The sequence below is a fragment of the Sphaeramia orbicularis genome, chromosome 13 (genome assembly GCF_902148855.1).
Source record: "Sphaeramia orbicularis chromosome 13, fSphaOr1.1, whole genome shotgun sequence".
Taxonomy (NCBI): domain Eukaryota; kingdom Metazoa; phylum Chordata; class Actinopteri; order Kurtiformes; family Apogonidae; genus Sphaeramia; species Sphaeramia orbicularis.
The window spans coordinates 52,422,365-52,429,864 of NC_043969.1; the positions used below are offsets into that span (position 1 = coordinate 52,422,365).

Below are 7,500 nucleotides of genomic sequence, written 5' to 3' on the forward strand. Positions count from 1 at the left end.
GCATCGAGCGCATCCTGTCCGCGCAGGTCGGAACCAGACCGGACCGGTGCCTCCAGGACCTCCACGCCCCCGGTGGACACTGTCTGGACCCGGCACCGCTGTCACTGCTCGTTCCGGTGCCGGTACCGGTGCCTGGCTGTGTTCAGTACCGGGGGATGGGCTTTGAACACGCGCTGCATCCGTTCTGTGGAGTTTTCGTGCGCGTGAACCACACCTGCGCAGGTAAGACGGTTGGATGTTCCGGACACGCGCTTCTGTTCCGTATGTTCTAACAAACCGGTTCCTTCTTGTCCTTCTTTCAGCGGATCTTCAGCCGGTTCCAGGTTACCACGGTCACGACCAGGCCACGGTGCGCGCGCCCCCGCCGCCGCCGCCGCAGCATCAGCAGCGTCCAAAGGCCCGGATGAGGACGGTGTTCACCGACAGTCAGACCACACACCTGGAGGCTCTGTTCCGGGTCACGGACTACCCCACGGTGGAGGAGCGGCACGAGCTGGCCACAAGCACCGGGCTGCGCGAGGAGACGGTGAGGGTGAGTTTGACCGAAGGACCGACGGCAACACATGCGTAAAACCTCTGCGTAAAACCTCTGGAGTTTTTACGCACAACTTCATTTTTGTCCTGTGAGTCTGTGTTTTATAGAAATAGAATTTATTTAAACTATTTAACTGAAACTATTAAAATACATTTATGGCACCATTTCAACACGATTTCATCAAATGCGCAAAGTTCCTTTTTGGCCCATTTTTACGCACAACGGAACGCACAAAATGAGAATAATCACAGTAAAGAAATTCTTTCTACATGACTCCTAGGACATGTCCTCCTATGTGTTTGTATAACTTTTATAAATGTGTGTGTGTGTGTGTGTGTCAGTCAAATGCATATTTACCTCCGCCAAGGAGGTTCTGTTTTTGCCGGCGTTGGTTTGTCTTTGTCTGTGTGCAAGATAACTCAAAAAGTTATAGACGGATTTGGATGAAAATTTCAGGAAATGCTGATTCTGGCACAAGGAACAAAAGTAAAACAGTCAGATCCATCATCTCCAAATGGATCCTTTATCCTGGTCATGTCTGTAAAACTGAGTCTGAACTCAGTTGGATTCATTGGGACATGACTGAACTGGAAAGGAGTTCCATTAAAGACACTAAACCCTCAGACCACAAGAACAACAAACCTGAGTAAATCAGACCTGTTCAGGTGGTCAGTTGGACGGTCCATTCACTTCTCCATGGAATGGGTCAGTGTTCACCCTTCTTAGTTGTCCTTCAAACTGAACATCTGTCTGTCCGCGTAGATTCTACAGCTGATAGATTTAATGAACATAGTGTGTTGAACAGATTTACACCAATAAAATCTTCAAGGTGGACCAGAATGTTTTTTAGATTTGAAAAGTCCAACTCAATGATTGGACTGGATTTTCCACCACGATGTTCAAATGAAGGACAGAAAGGACATGAAGGACACACAGCTTTTTTTTTTTTTTTTTTTTTTACCTCCGCCAAGCAGGTTATGTTTTCATCGGGGTTTGTTTGTTTGTTTGTCTGTTAGCAAGATAACTCCAAAAGTTATGGGTGGATTTTGATGAAATGTTCAGGAAATGTTGATACTGACACAAGGAACAAATGATTAAATTTTGGTGGTCGAGGGGGGTGGGGGTGAGGTGATCTGCCGTGGTGGAGCTCAGCTCACTCCTAGTGCTTTTCTAGTTCCTTCTGTTATCAGGCACCTTGTTTTTGATGTAGGTTTTATATATATATATATATTTATACACTACTGTCTGACCAATAATCTGCCCCCAGGGGTAATTAATTACATTGGACCTTAAATAAATAAGATTTTTGTTCTACTAACTTGAATATTTATCTGTATTTATTTATGACTCATTTTTCTCAGAACTCCCAGGTGTTTTAACGTCTCCTTGATCCATTTCCAGGTCTGGTTTAAAAACCGCAGAGCCAGAAGAAAGTGCCAAGGCAGTGGGTCAAAGGTCAAATCCACCCCCCACCCCCCCAGCACTGACTCCAACTCTTTCCTGGTTCCAGTGAAGCCGAGTCTACGGACTGGTCCAGAACCATCCAGCAGAAGAACTCCAACCCCAGCTCCAGAGGTCAGAGGTCACCTGCCTGTACCCTAACCCTGCAGAGGTCAGAGGTCACCTGCCTGTACCCTAACCCTGTATCCTGTTCAAAGGTCGATGAGGCTTTATTTACCATCAACATAACCACCAGATCCACATGACACTATGTTTTCCTGTCGCTGCAAAGAACTCAGGGTGAATCATTTGTTGTTTTTATTTATTATTATTGTTATTATTATAAAATTGAACAATTATCAACAGAAACACCTTTTGTAAATTCAGGAGATTTCTTGAAAATAAATTCATTTATCAAGAGGTAAACTCCTTTCTGTACGTGTTTTTATTACATATGAAACACTGGAACTTCAAAAGCTGATGAAACAGATGGAGTTCCTCAGGGGTCTGTTCCTGGGTCTGTGTCACAGTGAAATAAAACAGGGAACTTCCAGAACCCCTGTTTGCTTTGGTGTTGGTGTTGAACCACAGCAGAAGTCTATGAAACCCATCTGTTCTCCACTTTAACACTGAGGCAAATTTAACACTGGAGTTACTAGATTTAGCAACTTTTGAAATGTGACTCAAACGCTAAAATTATTATAGTTTGCAAAACATTATGTAAACTTAATGAAGTAAAAATCTTTTTTTTTTTTTTCAAAATAAATACATTAATAAAAATTAATTAATGCTGATGCTGAACTGTTAACAGGTTGATGCTGATGTTAAAATACAGGTTAATATTAGACTAAATGGTGATAAATTTCTTCCAAAAAGGTTAAAAATAGACCAATTCACTTGGGAACTGACATAAAAGTAACTCTGGGTCTTTAATGGTTAAAGTCCAGTTTATATTCACGCATCTCAAATTTTTCACAGAAAAAAGGAAACGACTGCTAGTTTAAGAGTTATTAAAACTAAGACACTTAAACACCAACATGATTTTTTTTTTTGCCTGTTGTTCATTTCTTGCTCATTTTTGTGGTTGACTTTAGTTCTTTTTTCACATTTAAATAAAAAGACAGGCAGACGAGGTAGAAAACACATCAAATGGTTTTTATTCTATCATAGATGGTGTCACTGGTTTTATTAAAAGCATTTCCATGCTGATGACAAGAAGTTACACACATTTCAAACCCCAACGGAGGAAATACTGAGCATGCAGTGAGTACGTTTAGGATGAAGGACGTCCAACACTCGTCCTCCTGTTTCCACGGAAACGTCCGTCAGCTTCACACCTTCAAACAGGACGGACTCACACACATGGACATAGTAACACAAACACTACACAACCACAAAACCAAAAAGTACACTTAGTGAAGTTATCAAAATATAGGCTATATACTGTATATCCTTAATATGTTAAAGTTCAAAGCAGGACGTCTGAGTTCATCTGTATGATTTAACTTCATATTCAACATGTACAACATCAGATTAGATATTATTTAAAGGACCACAACACTTTCAGTTTCCATTAAGCACTCCATAACATTCCCATGGATCAGTTTGTTATTCATTTCCATCCCATTAGGCAGCAGTTCTTTAGTTACACCCCCCCCCCCCCCCCCCGCCCCCCCCGAAGGGGAGGCAAGGGGTACTGTTTTTGGTTCAGTTTGTTTATTTGTTTACACTTTAGCAGCAAAACTATTGGTTGAATTTATACCTAATTGTGTTTACAGATTACCAGTGACCCAGAAGAGATGTGATTACATTTTGGGAAAAGTAGGTCAAAGTTCAAACTTTTTATAAACTTTTAAAATCTTTTTTTCCCCCTCCCATTTAATTATAATGGGCGAAATTTACAATGTCTATAAAAACTTCAATTTTGTTTCGATTTATTTCAAACTTGGCACAAATATAGAGGTGATTGTTATGATGAAATCAGCTGGATGATGCCAAAATTAGCTAATATATGTGCAAGGGGCGGGGTTTGTTGTGCCTGGAACCACTGGTTTGAATCTGTTTTTAGTCCAACAGCCCGAAGGTCCAGTGGACTAATAGTATCAGCTGTCGTCTGTCCGTCCATCCATTAACCTTCTTTCAAGAAACTTCTTCTCCAAAACCTTCTTCCAGAATCAACTGAAATTCATCGCGGAGTTCCTCGGGGTAAGGTCTACCGAGTTTGGTCAAAGAATTGAGAAATGTTGATTTTTGAATTTTTTGATGGATTTTTGAAATTTAAAAAATCCCCATTGGTTGATAATTGAAGTCCGCGGGGTAAAAAAAACCACAGATCCATTTGGAACCCACTCCACCCACAGTGGAAACGGGACAAAACCAGAGTCATGGTCCTTTAAATCGAACAATTAAAACAATAAGATATTATGTAACGAGGGAAACTGTCCAAGTGTTTTGCTTGTTGTGAGATGAATAATTACTAGTGACTCACAAGTGACACCAAGTGGCCAAAGCAGAGAAAGCTCCACATTTACACCGTAGTCAGAACACTGTGTTAAAACCAACGGTAACATATGGACTATACTGTACGTCTACTGTACAAAGACAAACGTCCACCATCACTGTGGTCCAGTAACTGCAACGTTAGTTAAGATGAAGGAGCTAGCGCTCGGTGAAGCATCCGACTACACACGACTGTTCTGTCAAACGTGGCTTCTGCCTGTGAAACTCCGACATATGGAGCTGTTCGTTCACCAGGGTGTGAGTGGGGTTTGGGTGAGATGGTTTAGGAAAGAACTAAGCAGCAGGATAAAGGATGAGAAAGACGTGAGTCATCTGCATATAGTGATATCACGACATTCAACCACCAACTGTCGTTACTGCACATCCCCAAAAGTTGAGTTTAAAACCCAAAGCTGTTCATGTGGTTGGTTTAAGTCATTGTAAAATATGAGATAAAGGCAAAAACCACTGGATGGGCCTCCAACTGCACTTTTTCAATTCTAGTTTTCATCATTTTGTTAGTTTTTGTTAACGATAATAACGTTGACTGATACTGGTACTGATACAATCAACAATGGGACGTCACTTTCAACCAATGGCTGCTCCCATAGGTTGTGACTCCGCCCATAATTTACATAATAAACAGGTCCAGTTTGGTGCAGTTGTAGATGTTTTTACTGAATTTGCGTCTGTTTTTTATAAGTAAAACACAAACACAGTTAATGTGATAAACATGAGCAGAACAGGTTCACTTTAAACACACACCTACGTTTAGATTAAAGTTTGGTTTGATCACAGACGCTCACATTCACAAAAAAGTCTAATATAATGGAATGATAGAGGATCAGCCGAGGACAGAAGAACTGAGCATGTCAGGGTTTCATCCACATTAAACCAAGTGGAGATGGAAGAGGTGAAGGGCTGCAGTAAATATTCCGCCTTTAACTGATCGACTCTGACTCTGAGGACGACGTTTATGTGAAATGAAGAGACAGAAGTGATGATGAAGACGTGACGGAGCTGCAAAAGTCACTGATCTGAGGATTTGCATCAGAGAAAGGTGTCATTGTGGGTCTGTCAGTAGTTTTAGGAACAACTCATGAAATTTGAGTTCTTTGACACGTTCATGTCGTTTGGCCAGAGTGGGCGTGGCCTCAGATTAGTGTTGAACAGGTGTGGGCCAGAACATGTCAAAGACTGAACGCACTTATGTTCTTTATTCATGACCAATTAACTGAAAATGAAGAAAAGGAATCAAATAAAACTAAGTCCTGAAGACAGACATTACAGGTGCTTTTTTCTTCATCTTTAACGTCATTTTGTGTTTTTATGTTTCTTTTTCATCTTGTTGCATCTTTTAACTTGTTTACATCTTGTGTTTTTTTTGTTTGTTTTTTTTTAAGTCTTGTGTGATTCATCTGTCACTCAGGACCTAAAATCAGCCTTAAACCTGAACGACACGATGGTTTGACCTTTACTGTGATAATATCAGTATCAACAGACATGAACATCTTTGTCCTGGTAACACGTTTGTCCATATGCTCAAGGCCTGGGTTTGTATTTGGAGATGAGTCAGAAGGTGCAGACGGTGGTCAAACTGAACACAACTGATGGAAAACTATCACCATTTCAAGTCATTGGCATAAACTTTCAGTTAATTGATCTTGTTTTCAGTTTAGTATCTGAGATTACAACATGCAAGTGATACAGTTAAGGTAGTATTTTAGGTATTTAAGGTCAGCCTGGGTTCATGTTTCCCAGAACGGCCTCTCCGACTCAAAGACGCTCTGAAACTGGTGAAAAGACCGAATAAACAGGGTGGAGAACACTGACTTTAAGACAGATGAGATCAAACCGTACACTCTGCACAAACACACTAGGGATGTAATGATTACCGGTGTAACAATAAACAGTGGTAAAATTGCCAACGGTTAGTATTACCATTTAAATTCTAATTCTCATGATAACCGTGTTTGATTACCGCACTTTTCTGGAGAAAACGCCTATGTAAAGATCTGCTTTTATGTCAAATATTTGAGTATAGTTTCAATTTATTACAATTTTAATTTTCTATATCTAATGTTTAGAACCAATATTCACTTTTAAAGTCTTTGAAAAGGTTCATTAAGCATCTGTGTGTTATTTATGCAATAAATTATATACATTTTTCAAATCGGATTTTATGTATCTTTTTGTGTTTTCTGTCCTTTTGTGTTGATATAGTAAGTTAAAGAGAAAAAAAATAATAGACAGATGAAATAAATGAAGTCGTGCTGAAAAAAAAAGATCCCAAACATGGGTATAGTAAACATTTGTTTATGTAGTACATAAAGGCAAAATCAAAAGGACTGAAAAACAGATTAAATAGACTCAGAACAGTAAGGGTTAAAATTTGAATGTTTCTGACACAGAAGGGACATTGTGTCTATTATCTTATTTGGTTGTTATTTGTTTTTTTTTTGTTTTGTTTTTTTTCAAAATACAACTTGGTTAAATTATTTCTGTGTGTATCCGTATTTTTTGAAAATTTTGGGCACAATTTCAATAATACCGCAAGAATAATGATAATTGTGATCATTTTCATCACACTAACCATGATATGAAATTTTCATATCGTTACATCCCTAACGTGTTGGAGCTCCACTGAAACCACGGCTCACCATTTAAAAACCAGGAAGTATGTTTGGGTTCAGGTCCTCATGCAGAATCTGTCCAGGTCTGAGTAAATACACAAACCTCTGCAGATGTTTCCACTGGTTTGTTCAAACTTTCTGAGACATAAATCAAGTAGCAGCAAAAACAAAACAAGTAGCAGCACAAACTAAGGTCGGTTTACGGTGAGATGGAGACGAGATGGAAAAACTGTACAGAGAGTATTTGAGGGGACGAGCTTTAGCAGAACCAGGTTCAGTGTTGGAATAAAGGAATGCAGGACATTTGAATCAGATACAAGGCACTAGAGAATGAGTCTAAACTAGAGTACGGGTTCTGTTCACTAGACCAACAGCCAGAGTCTGAGGAGACGG

General features: G+C 39.8%; 1 protein-coding gene across 1 annotated transcript in view; it reads right to left on the reverse strand.

The window, feature by feature from the left end:
- Positions 1–3,846: 3,846 nt before the first annotated feature.
- Positions 3,847–7,500, reverse strand: part of clip3 (CAP-GLY domain containing linker protein 3) — a 24,480-nt gene continuing 20,826 nt past the window's right edge. Inside the window, 2 exon segments of the mRNA XM_030151504.1 lie at positions 3,847–6,350; positions 7,095–7,500. The exon segment at positions 7,095–7,500 is cut by the window's right edge and continues 129 nt beyond it. The gene's annotated coding sequence lies outside the window, so the exon portion shown is untranslated.